The sequence below is a fragment of the Nerophis ophidion genome, linkage group LG01 (assembly GCF_033978795.1).
Source record: "Nerophis ophidion isolate RoL-2023_Sa linkage group LG01, RoL_Noph_v1.0, whole genome shotgun sequence".
NCBI lineage: Eukaryota > Metazoa > Chordata > Actinopteri > Syngnathiformes > Syngnathidae > Nerophis > Nerophis ophidion.
The window spans coordinates 13,276,165-13,298,101 of NC_084611.1; the positions used below are offsets into that span (position 1 = coordinate 13,276,165).

Here is a 21,937-nt window from a genome sequence, read left to right on the forward strand (position 1 = left end):
GAATAAATGATGAAAAAAAAACACTTCATTGAACGGTTTAAAAGAGGAGAAAACACGAAAAAAATGACAATTAAATTTCGAAACATAGTTTATATTCAATTTCGAATATTTAAAATTCAAAAAATTAAGAGAAAAACTAGCTAATTCGAATCTTTTTTGAAAAAATCAAATAAAGAATTTATGGAACATCATTAGTAATTTTACCTGATTAAGATTAATTTTAGAATTTTGATGTTTTAAATAGGTTAAAATCCAATCTGCCACTTTGTTAGAATATATAACAAATTGGACCAAGCTATATTTCGAAAAAAGACAAATCATTATTTCTTCTAGATTTTCCAGAACAAAAATGTTAAAATAAATTCAAAAGACTATGAAATAAGATTTAAATTTGATTCTACAGATTTTCTAGATTTGCCAGCATATATTTTTTTATTTATTTCAATCATAATAAGTTTAAAGAAATATTTCACAAATATTCTTCGTCGAAAAAAAAATAAGCTAAAATTAAGAATTAAATTAAAATGTATTTATTATTCTTTACAATAAAAAAAAAATACTTGAACATTGATTTAAATTGTCAGGAAAGAAGAGGAAGGAATTTAAAAGGTAAAAATGTATATGTGTTTAAAAATCCTAAAATCCTTTTTAAGGTTGTATTTTTTCTCTAAAATTGTCTTTCTGAAAGTTGTAAGAAGCAAAGTAAAAAAATAAATGAATTTATTTAAAGAAGTGAAGACCAAGTCTTTAAAATATTTTCTTGGATTTTCAAATTCTATTTGCGTTTTGTCTCCCTTAGAATTAAAAATGTCGAGCAAAACGAGACCAGCTTGCTAGTAAATAAATAAAATTTAAAAAATAGAGGCAGCTCACTGGTAAGTGCTGCTATTTGAGCTATTTTTAGAACAGGCCAGCGGGCGACTCATCTGGTCCTTACGTTGGCGACCCCTGGCCTAACTAATAGGTTAACTACTTTCTTATTCATTTACCTTGTTTGTTTGTTATTTTGCTGTTTAGTTAGTTAGCTAGCTTGTTCATTACATAGTGGGTTAGCAAGTTATCTGACTAATTAGTTTGTAGCATCATAGCCGGTTAGTCTGTTAGCTAGCTATTAAAGGTAGGCTGACCATTTTCTCAAATCCCAAAAAGAGGACACATATATGCGTGCCAAGGCCAAAATTTGCCAATGATACTTGAACTTGCTTCATAAATAATATATTTATTTAAACAAAGCCTTTTTTATCCTCTGTTGACAGCAGTGTTGGCGCTAGGAATTTTCAAAACGGGGTCCCAGGGACCCCATCAAGTCATAAAAATGGGATCCCACAGTAAATTTTTGGGGTCCCACCTTTTAGTAAGAGTTTTGAAAACAAATGATAAACATATGCATTGTCCTGTTATATCTCACATTCTATTCGAGGTCATCAATCAATCAATCAATCAATCAATCAATGTTTACTTATATAGCCCTAAATCACTAGTGTCTCAAAGGGCTGCACAAACCACTACGACATCCTCGGTAGGCCCATATAAGGGCAAAGAAAACTCACACCCAGTGGGACGTCGGTGACAATGATGACTATGAGAACCTTGGAAAGGAGGAAAGCAATGGATGTCGAGCGGGTCTAACATGATACTGTTAAAGTTCAATCCATAATGGATCCAACACAGTCGCGAGAGTCCAGTCCAAAGCGGATCCAACACAGCAGCGAGAGTCCCGTTCACAGCGGAGCCAGCAGGAAACCATCCCAAGCGGATGGTTTCCCGCTGGCTCCGCTGTGAACAGGACTCCAGTTAGCATCAGCAGAAGGAACGATACGTATTGAAGCCGATATTTCATTTGCGGGCCAATATTGGCTGATGAGGTCAATAATATCATCGCATATCCTATTCAATGCTAAAGCTAGCACCTGGCCAGATGAAGACTGAGTGCTAAAGTGGTTGTGGAGCTAAAAGGCTAACAGTTAGCTTGGTTGGAATGCCAAGAAGGTTACGGTGGCAAAATGCTGAGGTCAGCTTGGAATGTTTTTTAAAATGTTTTTTTAAGTTTATGATATTTGATAAATGAGGACAAGATAGTGGAGGAGGTGATAAGTCAAGGTGGGAACAAAGTGATTAGATTTCACTATCAATGCTGATACCCAAGGTCACCTTGTTCCTTCAGTATGTGTGTGTGTGTGTGTGTGTGTGTGTGTTGAGTTCCGGGGACCCAAAAGGGTCTCAGTCATTAACGTGTTAAAATAAGTCTTTCCTTGTTCCTTCAGTGTGTGTGTGTGTGTGTGTGTGTTGAGTTCCGGGGACCCAAAAGGGTCTCAGTCATTAACGTGTTAAAATAAGTCTTTCCTTGTTCCTTCAGTGTGTGTGTGTGTGTGTGTGTGTGTGTGAGTGTTGAGTTCCGGGGACCCAAAAGGGTCTCAGTCATTAACTTGTTAAAATAAGTCTTTCCTTGTTCCTTCAGTGTGTGTGTGTGTGTGTGTGTGTGTGTGTGTGTGTGTGTGTGTGTGTGTGTGTGTGTGTGTTGAGTTCCGGGGACCCAAAAGGGTCTCAGTCATTAACGTGTTAAAATAAGTCTTTCCTTTTTCCTTCAGTGTGTGTGTGTGTGTGTGTGTGTGTGTGTTGAGTTCCGGGGACCCAAAAGGGTCTCAGTCATTAACGTGTTAAAATAAGTCTTTCCTTGTTCCTTCAGTGTGTGTGTGTGTGTGTGTGTGTGCGTGTGTGTGTGTGTGTGTGTGTGTGTGTGTTGAGTTCCGGGGACCCAAAAGGGTCTCAGTCATTAACGTGTTAAAATAAGTCTTTCCTTGTTCCTTCAGTGTGTGTGTGTGTGTGTGTGTTGAGTTCCGGGGACCCAAAAGGGTCTCAGTCATTAACGTGTTAAAATAAGTCTTTCCTTGTTCCTTCAGTGTGTGTGTGTGTGTGTATGTGTGTGTGTGTGTGTGTGTGTGTGTGTGTGTGTGTGTGTGTTGAGTTCCGGGGACCCAAAAGGGTCTCAGTCATTAACGTGTTAAAATAAGTCTTTCCTTTTTCCTTCAGTGTGTGTGTGTGTGTGTGTGCGTGTGTGTTGAGTTCCGGGGACCCAAAAGGGTCTCAGTCATTAACTTGTTAAAATAAGTCTTTCCTTGTTCCTTCAGTGTGTGTGTGTGTGTGTGTGTGTGTGTGTGTGTGTGTGTGTGTGTGTGTGTGTGTGTGTGTGTGTGTGTGTGTGTGTGTTGAGTTCCGGGGACCCAAAAGGGTCTCAGTCATTAACGTGTTAAAATAAGTCTTTCCTTGTTCCTTCAGTGTGTGTGTGCGTGTATGTGTGTGTGTGTGTGTGTGTGTGTGTGTGTGTTGAGTTCCGGGGACCCAAAAGGGTCTCAGTCATTAACTTGTTAAAATAAGTCTTTCCTTGTTCCTTCAGTGTGTGTGTGTGTGTGTGTGTTGAGTTCCGGGGACCCAAAAGGGTCTCAGTCATTAACGTGTTAAAATAAGTCTTTCCTTGTTCCTTCAGTGTGTGTGTGTGTGTGTGTGTGTGTGTGTGTGTGTGTGTGTGTGTGTGTGTGTGTGTTGAGTTCCGGGGACCCAAAAGGGTCTCAGTCATTAACGTGTTAAAATAAGTCTTTCCTTGTTCCTTCAGTGTGTGTGTGTGTGTGTATGTGTGTGTGTGTGTGCGTTTGTCAAAGTGACATATGGGGACATTTTTATGAAATTTCACCTTACATATGAGGACCTGTTGAAATATGGGGACATTTTCCATGTCCCCATATTTCCCGCAATGCTATCGTGTTCTAGACCCTCCCAGCATGTTCCCAGACCAAAAATCTCTAAAGTCTTCATTTGTCAAATTTTCAGAAAAAGTGTGTGAAAGTGTGTTTAATTTTTTTGGTCACCTTCGATTTTGCCCCTAGTGGCCATCTTTGCTATTATGACACACACACACACACACTTGTCCTCATATGTCATATGTCCTCATATGTCATGTGGGGCAGAAACTTACACACTCCAACATTTGAAAAACATCTAATCATTACAGCAATAAACATACTTTTGAATTCTAAATCAAATAACACATTTTCAACTGATCTGATGATCTCAACCTTTTTTATGTTAGTTTTATCTATTCATTTGGTTTATCTGGAGAGGATTTGTGCTGGACAATCAATAATAAAGGGATTATGGTGATGATTTAATCGGTTTGATTCAGTATTTTACTGTATTGGGCTTTTTTCTATTCTGTTGTCTAAAATACAATGCCGCACAATAATTACTTTAAATGTGCCTGAAAAAAAACCTTCAACCTTGATTGAGACAAAGGCGATAATTCAAATGCAATTCAAACTACATCCAGTATTTAATATTTTCAAATGGTTACAATAGCACATGATTTTGGTATTTTTATCTTTGGGACAAATTTTGCATTCAATTGGGGATTGTTTTTGGAGGTATTCACTTCACATTGTGTTCAAGATGCTTACTTCCGCCCACTCTGAAGAGTCTCGGCGTCTGATTGGTCCAATTTTCAGTTAGGCGCTGCCTGATTGGCCAGTGGATGATGTCTGCTCCTAACAGAGGGCTAAATCACTAGTTAACTATTTTCATCTTGGAAGTTATACAGCTCACGTATCACACTTAATATTGAATATATATAAAAAGGGTTTTCCAAAAGGACCATTTATAATCGAAATACAAAACTTCACACACGATTTTGAGCACAACAGAGCGCTCAGTGAGCAGCACTTCCGGGACCTGCAGCACCGGATGGGGGACATCTATCTTGGCCACAAACCATCTTTGACAGTCTTCGGCAGCATGGTTGAATCAGGTGAGCATAAAATGGAGTTTAACGTAATTAAATAGACCAATGTTTTTTAACATAGGAAAATAGTTCATTATAAAGAACAGTAAAATGTTTTTTGTTATTAATTGCAACCAGATTTGATTTTATGAGGTTAAATAAAGCATTTCAGTTCTGGGCCAAGGCCAAAAGGCATTTAATTTTTTTTTTTTTAAAGTTGCAATGAAGATTATAAGTAGCAGTGATTGGCACACACTAGGTGTGGTGAAATTATTCTCTGCATTTGACCCATCACCCTTGATCACTATGCAAGTAAACCTTGTCTTAATTTTAAACAAGACAGACTAGAGTTCTTCAAATTGTTTATACTTTTTCTCAAATACAAATATTTCAAGCTGATAAGCACTGTGGAGTTGGCATGTTACTGACATTGTTACATTAGTTCTTTGTTTGAGAAGCTACTTGTCTGCATTGAGCCTAAATTTAACAGTTTTTGAAGGGTTTAGTTCTTTGTTTTATTTCTGTGTCACTGACTTTTTTCATTTTTATGTGTGGATTTGTTAGGCGCATCAACACATGATATAGACATCGTGCCCAAAAGAAGAGCGAGATGTAATCCTGAGGCTGAAGCCACCGAGTTTATGTGATCTGGATGTGACAAGTCTTGTTTTAAGGCCCAGTGGATCAATGATTGGAAAGGTATGTCTTGTTATGTAACATATCAATAATAACTGTATCAACATCTCATTTGGATCATTTCCTTACTGTCTAATAGAGGTTGTATTATATGGCTTTAATTAGAAGTGTTTGGAATAACAGCGTTCCACGTCCCAAGAGCTAGCTTCTGTAGCCGAGGATCGGACCGCCAAGTGCCCTGCCTTCGGCTGCCGCCCAGCTCACAATGCACCCGACCTCTATGGCCCCTCGGAGTCTTGTTCACGAGTGAGGGAAGAGTGGATCGTGAGATCGACAGGCGGATCGGTGTGGCGTCTTCGGTAATGCGGACGTTGTATCGATCCGTTGTGGTGAAGAAGGAGCTGAGCCGGAAGGCAAAGCTCTCAATTTACCGGTCAATCTACGTTCCCATCCTCACCTATGGTCATGAGCTTTGGGTCATGACCGAAAGGATAAGATCACGGGTACAAGCAGCCGGAATGAGTTTCCTCCGCCGTGTAGGGGTGCTCTCCCTTAGAGATAGGGTGAGAAGCTCTGCCATCCAGGAGGAACTCAAAGTAAAGCCGCTGCTCCTCCACATGGAGAGGAGCCAGATGAGGTGGTTCGGGCATCTGGTCAGGATGCCACCCGAACGCCTCCCTAGGGAGGTGTTTAGGGCACGTCCAACCGGTAGGAGGCCACGGGGAAGACCCAGGACACGTTGGGAAGACTATGTCTCCCGGCTGGCCTGGGAACGCCTCGGGATCCCCCGGGAAGAGCTAGACGAAGTGGCTGGGGAGAGGGAAGTCTGGGCTTCCCTGCTTAGGCTGCTGCCACCGCGACCCCACCTCGGAAAAGCGGAAGATGATGGATGGATGGTATAACAGCGGTATATGAAAACGATGTTACTAATGCTGTTACTTTTACCGGTAACGAGTAATCTAATAACTTTTATGTACGCTACAACGCTGTTACGATGCGTTTTATGTAATGTGGCATGCTACTTTTGATGTGATTGTATGTCAACAAGACAGCGTTAGAAGCACAAAAGGTTTAGTGCAGGTAATATCTTATTACTAATGAAAGCAACCCCCGGAAGTAATTACGAACACGATATCAAATAGAAAGAGGCCTCATCCACACGCAAACAAAAACATTCAACAGAACTATCTTAACTGCCACTGCTAAGCTAAAAAATACAGCTGAACTATTTTGCTATGTCTGGGCGCTGACGTCCCACTTGGCAAAAGGCACAGCTTTTTAAAGGCACACACACACTCTGCTCTCGTGAAATGTCTCTCAACTGCATATGCTAGATATTTAAAACTTTTCTTTTTCAAGTAACACATTAATTACAAACCCCGTTTCCATATGAGTTGGGAAATTGTGTTAGATGTAAATCCAAACGGAATAATTTTTTTTACAAATAATAATTAACTTAGAATTTCATGGCTGTAACACGTGCCAAAGTAGTTGGGAAAGGGCATGTTCACCACTGTGTTACATCACCTTTTCTTTCAACAACACTCAATAACCGTTTGGGAACTGAGGAAACTAATTGTTGAAGCTTTGAAAGTGGAATTCTTTCCCATTCTTGTTTTATGTAGAGCTTCAGTCCTTCAACAGTCCGTGGTCTCCTCTGTCGTATTTTACGCTTCATAATGCACCACACATTTTTGATAGGACTGCAGGCCGGTCAGGAAAGTACCTGCACTCTTTTTTTATGAAGCTGAACACGTGCTGAATGTGGCTTGGCATTGTCTTGCTGAAATAAGCAGGGGCGTACATGAAAAACTTGGCGCTTAAGTGGCAGCAAATGTTGTTCCAAACAGATGGGTAACTTACAGATGTGTAAGTTACCCATGCCTTGGGCACTAATGCACCCACATACCATCACAGATACTGGCTTTTGAACTTTGCGTCGATAACAGTCTGGATGGTTCGCTTCCCCTTTGATCCGGATGAAACGGTGTCGAATATTTCCAAAAACAATTTGAAATTTGGGCTCGTTAGACCACAGAACACCTTTCCACTTTGCATCAGTCCATCTTAGATGATCTAGGGCCCAGAGAAGCCGGCGGCGTTTCTGGATGTTGATAATTGGCTTTCGCTTTGCATAATAGAGCTTTAACTTGCACTTACAGATATAGCAACAAACTGTATTTAGTGACAGTGGTTTTCTGAAGTGGGCTTCACGGTGGCAGAGGGGTTAGTGCGTCTGCCTCACAACACGAAGGTCCTGCAGTCCTGGGTTCAAATCCAGCCTCGGGATCTTCCTTTGTGGAGTTTGCATGTTCTCCCCGTGAATGTGTGGGTTCCCTCCGGGTACTCCGGCTTCCTCCCACTTCCAAAGACATGCACCTGGGGATAGGTTGATTGGCAACACTAAAAATTGGCCCTAGTGTGTGAATGTGAGTGTAAATGTTGTCTATCTGTGTTGGCCCTGCGATGAGGTGGCGACTTGTCCAGGGTGTACCCCGCCTTCCGCCCGATTGTAGCTGAGAAAGGCACCAGCGCCCCCCGCAACCCCAAAAAGGGAATAAGCGGTAGAAAATGGATGGATGGATGGGTTTTCTGAAGTGTTCCTGAACTCATGTGGTGATATCCTTTAGAGATTGATGTCGGTTTTTGATACAGTGCCGTCTGAGGGATCGAAGGTCACGGTTATTCAATGTTAGTTTCCAGACATGCCGCTTACGTGGAGTGATTTCTCCAGATTCTCTGAACCTTTTGATGATATCATGGAGCGTAGATATTGAAATACCTAAATTTCTTGCAATTGCACTTTGAGAAACGTTGTTCTTAAACTGTTTGACTATTTGCTCACGCAGTTGTGGACAAAGGGGTGTACCTCGCCCCATCCTTTCCTGTGAAAAACTGAGCATTTTTTGGGAAGCTGTTTTTATACCCAATCATGGCACCCACCTGTTCCAAATTAGCCTTCACACCTGTGGGATGTCCCAAATAAGTGTTTGATGAGCATTTCTTAACTTTATCAGTATTTATTGCCACCTTTCCCAACTTCTTTGTCGCGTGTTGCTGGCATCAAATTCTAAAGTTATTGATTATTTGCACCAAAAAAACGTTTATAAGTTTGAACATCAAATATGTTGTCTTTGTAGCATATTCAACTGAATATGGCTTGAAAAGGATTTGCAAATCATTGTATTCTGTTTATATTTACATCTAACACAATTCCCCAACTCATATGGAAACGGGGTTTGTACTTAATTTAATAATTAATTACATTTATGAAAGAGTAATTCTGTTTGTAATTGAATTTTTTGTCAAGTAACGACTATTATTATTCCTTTTTAAAACAGATATTCCAAACATTGTTAATTGATAAACTGTTTTATCAGGATATGGTGTATTTGCTCTTGCATCAATTTAAAAAGGTTCTTTTGTGGTCGAGTACCGAGGGAAGTTCATCTCAAGACATGAGCGGGACAAGAGACAGAAACCCTCTATAAATATCTTTACTATTTATCTGGCATTATATGCTCATAATGTTATCAACAAAAAGTGCTGATAATGTTATAATTAATAAGTTCTAACATTATTTTGATGTGTTTTGTTGCAGACACCAACTGTTGATGTTCTATCTCAACATTCTCCAGATTCATGTGAGCGATAAACCGACTTCATCCCTCCAACAGGTTATTACTTGACTATTTTACTATCCATCCATCCATCCATTTTCTACTACCTGTCCCTTTTTTGGGGTGGCGGGGTGTGCTTGAGCCTATCTGAGCTGCATTCGGGCGGAAGGCGGAGTACACCCTGGACAAGTCGCCACCTCATTACACGGCCAACACAAATAGACAACATTTACACTCACATTCACACACTAGGGCCAATTTAGTGTTGCCAATCAACCTATCCCCAGGTGCATGTCTTTGGAGGTAAGATGAAGCCGGAGTACCCGGAGGGAACCCACGCAGTCACGGGGAGAACATGCAAACTCCACACAGAAAGATCACGAGCCCAGGATTTAACTCAGGACTACTCAGGACCTTCGATTTGTGACACACATGCACTAACCCCTGTACCACCGTGCTGCCCTATATCTGCTAAAAACTTGACACAACCTATACTTCAAAAGACATTTAATCCTTTTAACCTCTCACAGATCAGTTTATATGACAACATTTTTTAAGGGTACATCCATGTTAGTCAGTGTGGAAATAACAACTCATGTTTAGCAAAACAGGAGATGTTACAGGTCAGCAACATGAATTCTGTATGTGATCACTTGTCATGTACTCATATTGTTTGAACTAAAAAAGACTTCAGTGTGTTTCATATAAGGTCCTCATATTTTCTGAACCACATTAGTGTGTGTTACAATGTTTAATTCAAAGCTTTAAAATGAGTGTTTCAATCCAGGTCCTCATAGTTTCTGAACCACATTTTAGTGAATGTTACATTCTTAAATAATAGTCTAAGAGCTAAAACGCTATAATAATCTTTACTGTTTATGTAGAATTATATGCTCAGAATATTATCAACCAAAAGTGGTTGTTAATGTTATAATTAATTAGTTCTGACATTATATTTTTGTGTTTTGTTGCAGACACCAACTGTTGGGGTTCTATCTCAACATTCTCCAGATTCAGATGTGAGCGATAAACCGACTTCATCCCTCCAACAGGTTATTACAAGTCTATTTTTACTATATCTGCTCTAAATGTGACCCAACCTATATTTTGAAAGACATTTGTTAATTTTAATCTCTCACAGATCAGTTTATTTGACAACATTTTCGTAAGGGTACATCCATGTTAGTCAGTAAGGAGTTTGGAACTCATTTTTAGCAAAACAGGAGATGTTACAAGTCAACAACATACATTCTACATGTGACCACTCGTCATGTCCCTATATTGTTTGAACCAAGAAAGACTTAGGTGTGTTTCATATAAGGTCCTCATATTTTCTAAACCAGATTAGTGTGTGTTACAATGTTAATGTCCAAGCTTTAAAATGAGTGTCTCAATTCAGGTCCTCATATTTTCTGAACCAGATTTTAGTGTGTTTTATATTCTTAATTAATTGTCTAAGAGCTGAAACTCTGTAATAATCTTTACTATTTATCTGGCATTGTATGCTCAGAGTTTTATCAACAAAAAGTGCTGATAATGTTATAATTAATTAGTTTTGACATTATATTTTTGTGTTTTGTTGCAGAAACCAACTGTTGAGGTTCCATCTCAACATTCTCCAGATTCAGATGTGAGCCATTAACTGACTTCATCCCTCCAACAGGTTATTACATGTCTATTTTTACTATATCTGCTCTAAATTTGACCCAACCTATATTTTGAAAGACATTTATTTATTTTAATCTCTCACAGATCAGTTTATATGACAACTTTTTCGCAAGGGTACATCCATGTTAGTCAGTAGGAAGTTTAGAACTCATGTTTAGCAAAACAGGAGATGTTACAAGTCAACAACATAAATTCTACATGTGAGCACTCGTCATGTCCTTATATTGTTTGAAGCAAGAAAGACTTAGGTGTGTTTCATATAAGGTCCTCATATTTTCTGGACCAGAAAATGTGTGTTACAATGTTAATGTCAAAGCTTTAAAATGAGTGTCTCAATTCAGGTCCTCATATTTTCTGAACCAGATTTTTGTGTGTGTTACATTCTTAATGAATTGTCTAAGAGCTGAAACTCTGTAATAATTTTTACCCTTTATCTGGCATTGTATACTCAGATTTTTATCAACAAAAAGTGGTGAGAATGTTATAATTAATTAGTTATGACATTATATTTTTGTGTTTTGTTGCAGAAACCAACTGTTGAGGTTCTATCTCAACATTCTCTAGATTCAGATGACAGCCATAAACCGACTTCATCCCTCCAACAGGTTATTACATGTCTATTTTTACTATATCTGCTCTAAATTTGACCCAACCTATATTTTGAAAGACATTTATTAATTTTAATCTCTCACAGATCAGTTTATATGACATCATTTTCGTAAGGGTACATCCATGTTAGTCAGTAGGGAGTTTGGAACTCATGTTTAGCAAAACTGGAGATGTTTACAGCCGGTTTCTGCAGCGCTGTTTTCATTGATCAAAGTATTTTTTCGGTGGTCGTGTTTTTGGTACATAACTTGTAAATAGTGCGCAAATAATAGGCTATATATATATATATATATATATATATATATATATAAATACATTCAAACCCCGTTTCCATATGAGTTGGGAAATTGTGTTAGATGTACATATAAACGGGATACAATGATTTGCAAAGAATTTTCAACCCCAATTCTGTTGAATATGCTACAAAGACAACATCTTTGATGTTAAAACTGCTAAACATTTTTTTTGCAAAGAATTTAGGGATTTTACCATCTAGGGTCCGTAAAATTAGCAAAAGGTTCAGAGAATCTGGAGAAATCACTGGACGTAAGCGATGTACTGCATTAAAAACCGACATCAGTGTGTAAAAGATATCACCACATGGGCTCAGAAATACTTCAGAAAACCACTGTCAGTTACTACAGTTGGTCGCTACATCTGTAAATGCAAGTTAAAACTCTACTATGCAAAGCAAATGCCATTTATCAACAACACAGAGGAACGTCGCGGGCTTCGCTGGGCCCGAGCTCATCTAAGATGGACTGATGCAAAGTGGAAAAGTGTTCTGTGGTCTGACGAGTCCACATTTCAAATTATATATGGAAATTGTGGACGTGGTGTTCTCCGGAACAAAGAGGAAAATAACCATCCGGATTGTTATAGGCGCAAAGTTCAAAAGCCAGCCTGTGTGATGGTATGGGGGTGTATTAGTGCCCAAATCATGGGTAACTTACACATCTGAGAAGGCACCATTAATGCTGAATGGTCCATACAGGTTTTGGAGCAACATATGTTGTCATCCAAGCAACATTATCATGGACGCCCCTGCTTATTTCAGCAAAACAATGCCAAGCCACGTGTTACAACAGCGTGTCTTCGTAGTAAAAGAGTGCGGGTACTTTCCTGGTCCGCCTGCAGTCCAGACATGTCTCCCATCGAAAATGTGTAGCGCATTATGAAGCATAAAATACGACAACTTAAGCTCTACATCAAGCAAGAATGGTAAAGAATTCTACTTTCAAAGCTTCAACAATTAGTTTCCTCAGTTCCCAAACGTTTATTGAGTGTTGTTAAAAGAAAATGTGATGTAACACAGTGGTGAACATGACCTTTCCCAACTACTTTGGCACGTGTTGCAGCCATGAAATTCTAAGTTAATTATTATTTGCAAAAAAAAAAAGTTTGAGTTTTAACATCAAATATGTTGTCTTTGTAATGCTTTCAATTGAATATGGGTTGAAAAGGATTTGCAAATCATTGTATTCAGTTTATATTTACATCTAACACAATTTTCCCAACTTGTTTGTATATATATTAGGGCTGGGCAACGATTAAAATTTTTAATCGAAGTTAATCGCACTATCACCGACGTCCCACTGGGTCATTATTGTCACCGATGTCCCACTGGGTGTGAGTTTTCCTTGCCCTTATGTGGGCCTACCGAGGATGTCGTGGTGGTTTGTGCAGCCCTTTGAGACACTAGTGATTTAGGGCTATATAAGTAAACATTGATTGATTGATTGATTTCTCTTATTAATCGCGATTAACTGCATTGTATACGCAAAGCCCAATAATGAATTCAAAAGTAGTGTGTAGTGCACCTTTATTGGAATATTCTCCCACATGAACAAAAGCGATAAAACATTTGTTGTGCAAACACAATTTAAATCAGTCCTTGTTAAACAGTAGCAGTTAAATAGCATATTTTATGAAAATCAACTCCAAAAATGTAAATACAAACATTTAAGCTTATTGCCACTGCCAGGGTATTTAAGGTAACATGTTTGTTATGGAAAATAAATATAATCTACATACAAATCTCTGAGCCACAATCATAACATCTGAACAGGCAATTTCTGAGGTAACAGCAGAAACATTTTTTTTTTTATCAGGGATCTTATGTTTAAAAAACTTATATTATAGGTAGTGGGCTGTTTTAGGGAATTTTTGATCAAATTATCCTTAGTAGCAATATTAATAATGTTGTGTTTATTCTGCGTAGTGCACTTAAAATAATTATGACCATATCTGTTTGCTTGGTGCTTTGATAAACTGAACGCATATACATGGTACTATATTGTAATGTTATGAGCCAGGGGAAAAACGAACTACCCTACCCAGCATGCAACAGGAGTGACGAGCATGCGCGGTAGCCCGGTATAGGTTGTGTCGCCATGACGGCATCTTGTATGTTGTGATATGCACGCTCTGAAAGTAAACGTTAAGAACTCAGCCAACACTCCTGGTCTGCATTATTCATAAATGGACAGACAACACACATACTCCGCTGCTTCACAAAGCACAATATGTTAAATGTTTACTTTTACAGTTTTCTAATTCTTCCTTTCAGATTGACAGCAGGACAAATCGCTGGAAGTGGGTATGTCTCAAGCTTCTTCCACTTGGTCCACTCCAAAGCGGGGTAAATAAATAATCCACATCATTTACTAGAATATTATATTACGTTTTGCACCTTTTCACTGTGTTATAGTCATTATTCCTTCAGTAAGAAATTGTATTTTGTCTCCTTTATGACAGCTGCAAAGGGGAAGAAGTGGAAGCAGTTGAATGACACATGTTGCATTTTGTAACTGGCAACAAAGTACCAGGTAAAAAAGATTGTGAAGCCTCCCTCCATAAAGAACTAGTAACTCTACAGGACAGAGATTGGCTTGACATCAAGTACTACATCCATAACAGAATTATATTTAAAAAAGGAAAAAAAAATGTTTTCCCACATCTTCTGTGGTAGTTTGAGTATGTTACCAGCAATTAAAAAAGCAAAATAAACAGCAAGCGTTTTGTATTTATTCCAGATAATTCTTAGCGACAAAATCCACAAAAACAATTCAGTTACACTTAATCGACAATTACATTTTTACCCATGTTTCTTTTAAACTCTTCTTGGTTTTAGATTACAGTAGCATGGGATTGGGATTTTTTTTTTAAATGACAACACATCAACTAAACCAACTCAGGTGGTTTTGTTAAGTCTCTGATGTCATTAGCCTCATATGTCACATGAACCTGAAATCTTTAACACTCTGTGACGTCATGGTCATCATATGTCACATAAACTTGAAATCTTAAACACTCTGTGACGTCATGGTCATCATATGTCACATGAACCTGAAATCTTAAACACTCTGTGACGTCATGGTCATCATATGTCACATGAACCTGAAATATTAAACACTCTGTGACGTCATGGTCATCATATGTCACATAAACTTGAAATCTTAAACACTCTGTGACGTCATGGTCATCATATGTCACATGAACCTGAAATCTTAAACACTCGGTGACGTCATGGTCATCATATGTCACATAAACTTGAAATCTTAAACACTCTGGTCTTCATTTGTCACCTAAACCTGACAAGTCCTCATATGTACCATAAAAATCAGGTTCAGAAAAAAACAAAAGAGTTGCAAAAATCTCAATAGACCACTGTGTTTCTAAAATTCTGGTTCACTAACCGTCTGATTCCCAGGCCTGTAGGACCATTGGAAAGGCATGTCCCCATATGTCACGTTTTTGTCATAAGTCCTCATATGTCACCCAAACACGTATGCGTGTGTGTGTGTGTGTGTGTGTGTGTTGAGTTCCGGGGACCCAAAAGGGTCTCAGTCATTAACGTGTTAAAATAAGTCTTTCCTTGTTCCTTCAGTGTGTGTGTGTGTGTGTGTTTTGAGTTCCGGGGACCCAAAAGGGTCTCAGTCATTAACTTGTTAAAATAAGTCTTTCCTTGTTCCTTCAGTGTGTGTGTGTGTGTGTGTGTGTGTTGAGTTCCGGGGACCCAAAAGGGTCTCAGTCATTAACGTGTTAAAATAAGTCTTTCCTTGTTCCTTCAGTGTGTGTGTGTGTGTGTGTGCGTGTGTGTGTGTGTGTGTGTGTGTGTGTGTGTGTGTGTGTGTGTGTGTGTGTGTGTGTGTGTGTGTGTTGAGTTCCGGGGACCCAAAAGGGTCTCAGTCATTAACGTGTTAAAATAAGTCTTTTATTTGTATTATTTTTTTTTTTTTTCAACTCATAAAATGTGCAATATTTAAAACATTTTCCGAAGTGGAATATTTGATGTGAATAAACAATAAACAGGCGGTAGAAAACGTATAGATGGATGGATGCATGGATGGATAAATAATAAAATAAAATAAGATAAAATAAAAATTTAGAAATTAATTTGAGAGGGTCAAAATATTTGGGATAATGTTAATACAATTTAAAAACATTATAAAATAAAAATAAACAAGTGGTAGAAAATGTATGTATGGATGATCAATAAATAAATAAATAAATACATGAAATAAAATTAAATAAGCATTTTGAAATTATTTTATGAGAGGGTAAAAAATAAAAATAAACAAATGGTAAAAAACGTATAGATGGATGGATGGATGGATGGATCATGGATGGATGCATGAATGGATTAATAATAAACTAAAATAAACATTTTGAAAGTATTTTGAGGGGGTCAAAATATTTTTGATATTGTTAATAAAATTTTTAAAATATATAAAATAAAAATAAACAAATGGTAGAAAATGTGTGTATGGATGGATGAATAAATTAATACATAAAATAAAATTAAATAAACATTTAAAAATTATTTTATTGGAGGGTAAACATTCTTTTGAAAATGTTGATAAAATTGAAAATATTATAAAAGAAAAATAAACAAATGGTACAAAATTTATAGATGGATGGGTGGATGGATGGATTAATACAAAAAAGTAAAATAAAATAAACATTTTGAAATTATTTTGCCAGGGTCAAAATATTTTTAATGATGTTAATAAAATGAAAAATAAATAAGTAAATACATAAATAAAAAAGTGGTAGAAAATGTATGTATGGATGGATCAATACATAAATTAATAAATTGAAAAAAAAATTGAGATTATTTTGTGAGAGGGTCAAAATATTTTTGATGATGTTAATAAAATAAAAAAAAAATCATCAAATAAAAATAAATAAATGGCAGGAATCGTATAGATGGACGGGTGAATAGATGGATTAATAATTTAAAAAAAAAAATTTTGAAATTATTTTGAGAGGGTCAAAAATATTTTTGATGATGTTAATAAAATAATAAAAAAAATGAAATAAACAAGTGGTAGAAAATGTATGGATGGATGGATCAATATATCAATTAGTAAGTAAAAACATTTAATAAAATAAAATAAACATTTTGAAATTATTTTGTTAGAGGGTCAAAATATTTTTGATGATGTTAATACAATTTTTAAAATGATCAAATAGAAATAAACAAGTAGTAGAACACGTATTTTTGGATGATCAATAAACAAATAAAGAAATACATCAAATAAAATTACATAAAGCTTTTTAAATTATTTTATGAAAGGGTAAAAAAATGTTTCGATAATTTTGATAATATTAAAAAAATGATAAACTAAAAATAAACAAATGGTAGAAAACGTATAGATAGATGGGTGGATGGATTAATAAAAATAAAAAAATACAAAAAATTATCCATTTTGAAATTATTTTGAGAGGGTTAAAATCTTTTTGATGCTGTTAATGAAATAAAAATAAAAATAAACAAGTGGTAGAAAATGTATGTATGGATGGATCAATATATACATTAATAAATTTGAAAAATAAAATAAACATTTTCAAATTGTTTTGTGAGCGGGTCAAAATATTTTTGATGATGTTAATAAAATTTAAAAAATGAACAAATAAAAATAAACATGTGGTAGAAAACATATAAATATCAGGGGTGTCCAGACTTTTTCCACTGAGGGCCGCACACGGAAAATTTTTTCATTTTCAAACCATAACAAAATATATGGATTTTTAAAATTTATATAGGGACCATAAAGGGTCTCAGTTATTAAAATGTTAAAAATAAGTCACATTTTTATTATTATTATCTATTTAAAGCTTACAGTAAATCTCTATATCAACTTAAAAAAAAAAAGGTTTTAACGCTTTTCTGTCAAAAACATCTTTGTTTTTTTTAATAGTAAAACTGAAATATGCAGTATTTAGTAACTACAGCCCTAAAAGATCAATAATGCAGGACACGATGGATTTTAATTCTTTATTATTTTTGAGTAATCACAGTGAAAAGATCAATAAAATACCATTAAATATATTTGGGATCCAAAAGGTGCCCCACTCAGAAAGTGATACATTTTTATTAGTTTTTTTTTTTTTTTAACTTTCAACACTTAAGTTACGAGATCAACTTCCGATATATCTGTCGATTTTACGTTTGAACTATTATTTTGTTTGTTTAATGCTCTTTTGTCAAAGAAAACTTTGTTTTTATATGGCAACTGCACAATATATGCAATATTTACCACATAAAACAGTTTAAAATGACATTTTTGAACTAATTGGAGCTTTTAAAATAATTCATTATAACATAATTTTTAGTTTTGAGCAATGGCAAAAAAATAAATAATTGATTGATTGAAACTTTTATTAGTAGATTGCACATTTCAGTACATATTCCGTACAATTGACCACTAAATGGTAACACCCGAATACGTTTTTCAACTTGTTTAAGTCCGGGTCCACGTTAATCAATTCATGGTAAAGATGGTTTTTACATGGTAAAATAAAGACAAAAGAAAAAAAAAAAGCCTGCATGGCAGCTTTGTGTCAACATTGCAAAATTTTTCTCATTAGATTTCACCTCATTCCAATATTTTAATGTGTTTTTTTATTTTTGCAATAGCATTTGCAGAATGTGTGACGGGCCGGTAAACAATTTAGCTGCGGGCCACACTTTGGACATGCCTGAGTTAGATGGATGGATAAATAAAAAAATAAAATAAAATAAAATAAAATAAAATAAAATAAAATAAAATAAAATAAAATAAAATAAACATTTTGAAATTATTTTGAGAGGGTCAACATATTTTTGATGATGTTAATAAAATAAAAAAAAATAAAAAAAATAAACAAGTAGTAGAAAATGGATTGAATGATGGCTCAATATATAAAAAAATAAAATAAAATAAAATAAAATAAAATAAGAATTTTGAAATTATTTTGTGAGAGGGTCAAATTTTTTTTGATGATGTTAATAAAATATAAAAAATGATCAAATAAAAATAAACAAGTGGTAAAAAACATATAGATGGATGGATGGATGGAGGAATAAAAAAATAAAATAAAATATAATAAACATTTTGAAATTATTATGAGAGGGTCAAAATAATTTTGATAATGTTAATACAATTTTAAAAATTATAAAATTAAAATAAACAAGTGTTACAAAGTGTATGTATGTATGATCAATCAATAAATAAATATATAAGATAAAATTAAATACACATTTTTAAATTATTTTATCAGAGGGTAAACTTTTTTTTGGGATAATTTTGATAAAATTAAAAAAATTATTAAATAAAAATAAAAAAATAGTAGAAAATGTATGAATGGATGGATGGATAAATATGTTTAATATTTTTTTTTTATACAAAACGGCCTTTTTTGTGGCAAAAATGCAATATTTTCTCTAAAACATTTTCCAAAGTGCAATATTTGATGTGAAGTAATTGCAGGCTCATATAGGTCCATAATTCATAATTCATAATTCATAACTTCATTAATTGTGTTTCTATATTATTTTTCTGAACAATGTCAGTTTGAAAAAAAAAATCACACTAAATATATTAGGGGACCCAAAAGGGTCTCAGCCATTAAAGTGTTAAAATAAGTCTTAAATAGCTACAGTATAGATTCACTTCAGGTCCATCTGTTGTCACTACATTTACATTTTTTTATGATGTATGTAATTTTTTCCCTGAGTGTTTTTTTTGTTTTTGTGGCAAAATATGCAATATTTTCCCCAAAGCATATTCCAAAAGGGAATATTTGATGTGAAGTATTTGGAGACCTAAACATGTCAACAATTCATAACATTGATTGTGAGTCATTATTATTTTTTGAACAATGCCAGCTACAAAAAACACACACTAAAGGTCTTGGGGACCCAAAAGGGTCTCAGTCATTAAAGTATTAAAAAAAGACATGTATTATTATTTTTTTCTTTCAACACTTAAATATCTACAGTATAGATTCACTTCAGGACAATCTGTTGTCACTACATCGTAATTTTTTTATGATCTATGTGATTTTTTTTTGTGGCAAAACATGCAATATTTTCCCCAAAACATATTCCAAAATGGAGTATTTGATGTGAGGTATTTGGAGACCTAAACATGTCAACAATTCATAACAACATTGATTTTGATTCATTATTATTTTTTGAACAATGTCAGCTACAAAAACACACACTAAAGGTCTTGGGGACCCAAAAGGGTCTCAGCCATTAAAGTGTTAAAAAAAAGTCATATATTATTATTTTTTTCTTTCAACACTTAAATATCTAGAGTATAGATTCACTTCAGGTCCATCAGTTGTCACTACATCGTAATTTTTTTATGATGTATGTGATTTTTTTTGTGGCAAAATATGCAATATTTTCCCCAAAACATATTCCAAAATGGAGTATTTGATGTGAAGTATTTGGAGATCTAAACATGTCAACAATTCATAACAACATTGATTTTGATTCATTATTATTTTTTGAACAATGTCAGCTACAAAAACACACACTAAAGGTCTTGGGGACCCAAAAGGGTCTCAGCCATTAAAGTGTTAAAAAAAAAGTCATGTATTATTATTTTTTTCTTTCAACACTTAAATATCTAGAGTATAGATTCACTTCAGGTCCATCTGTTGTCACTACATCGTAATTTTTTTATGATGTATGTGATTTTTTTTCCGAGTGTTTTTTTTTTGTGGTAAAATATGCAATATTTTCCCCAAAACATATTCCAAAATGGAATATTTGATGTGAAGTATTTGGAGACCTAAACATGTCAACAATTCATAACAACATTGATTTTGATTCATTATTATTTTTTGAACAATGTCAGTTACCAAAAACACACACTAAAGGTCTTGGGGACCCAAAAGGGTCTCAGCCATTAAAGTGTTGAAAAAAAGTCAAGTATTTTTTTTCTTTAAACACTTAAATATCTATAGATTAACTTCAGGTTAATTTGTTGCTATTATGTTTGAATTTTTAGTCTTATGTAATTTTTTCCAAAGAAAACTTTGTTATTTTGAAATTGTTTTGTGAGAGGGTCAACACATTTTTGATAATGTTAATATAATTAAAAAAATATCAAATAAAACATAAACATGTGGTAAAAAATGGATGGTTGGATGGATGGATGGATTGATAAATAAATGAACAAATGAATAAATAATTTAAATTTAGAAATAATTTTTGGAGCGGTTTAAAATAATTTCGATTATGTTAATAAAATGGGAAAAAAAGCATAAAATAAAATAAACAAGTGGAATAAAATGGATGGATGGACAAACAAATAAATCAATTAAAACAATTAATAAGAAAAAAATAAATTATTTTATGAGCGCTTCTAAATATTGATAAAAAAATAAAAGTAAAAATAACAATTAAAACAAAATAAAGATACAAATAAAACACAATCATTATTTTGTGGGACGGTCAAAATAGTATTGACAATAATAATAATAAAAACAATAATAGTAAATAATTTAAATTTAGAAATGATTTTTGGAGCGGTTTAAAATATTTTCGATTATGTTAATAAAATGGGAAAAAAGCATAAAATAAAATAAACAAGTCGAATAAAATGGATGGATGGACAAACAAATATATAAATTAAAACAATTAATAGGAAAAAAAAGACATTATTTTATGAGAGCTTCTAAATATTGTTGATAAAAAAGTAAAAGTAAAAATAACAATTAAGACAAAATAAAGATACAAATAAAACATAATCATTATTGTGAGTAGGGCAAAATAGTATTGACAATAATAATAATAAAAACAATAATAGTAAATAATTTAAATTTAGAAATGATTTTGGAGCGGTTTAAAATATTTTCGATTATGTTAATAAAATGGTGAAAAAAAGCATAAAATAAAATAAACACGTGGAATAAAATGGATGGATGGACAAACAAATAAATAAATTAAAACAATTAGTAAGAAAAAAAAATACATTATTTTATGAGAGCTTCTAAATATTGTTGATAAAAAAGTAAAAGTAAAAATAACAATTAAAACAAAATAAAGATACAAATAAAACATAATCATTATTTTGTGAGTCGGGCAAAATAGCATTGACAATAATAATAATAAAAACAATAATAGTAAATAATTTAAATTTAGAAATGATTTTTGGAGCGGTTTAAAATATTTTCGATTATGTTAATAAAATGGGAGAAAAAGCATAAAATAAAATAAACAAGTGGAATAAAATTGATTGATGGACAAACAAATAAATAAATTAAAACAATTAAGAGGAAAAAAAAGACATTATTTTATGAGAGCTTCTACATATTATTGATAAAAAAGTAAAAGTAAAAATAACAATTAAAA

The 21,937-nt window shown here is 34.3% G+C and overlaps 1 long non-coding RNA gene across 2 annotated transcripts; it reads left to right on the plus strand.

The window, feature by feature from the left end:
• The first annotated feature begins 3,634 nt into the window (after window positions 1-3,634).
• Window positions 3,635-14,310, plus strand: LOC133550490 (uncharacterized). Of its 2 annotated transcripts, XR_009806278.1 has the most exons (8): window positions 4,736-4,795; window positions 5,333-5,467; window positions 9,006-9,081; window positions 9,999-10,076; window positions 10,610-10,687; window positions 11,220-11,297; window positions 13,871-13,942; window positions 14,059-14,310. It is a non-coding gene; the product is annotated as an uncharacterized LOC133550490 (long non-coding RNA). The 2 variants fall into 2 exon arrangements; XR_009806276.1 differs by having other exon boundaries at window positions 3,635-5,467.
• Window positions 14,311-21,937: the final 7,627 nt, after the last annotated feature.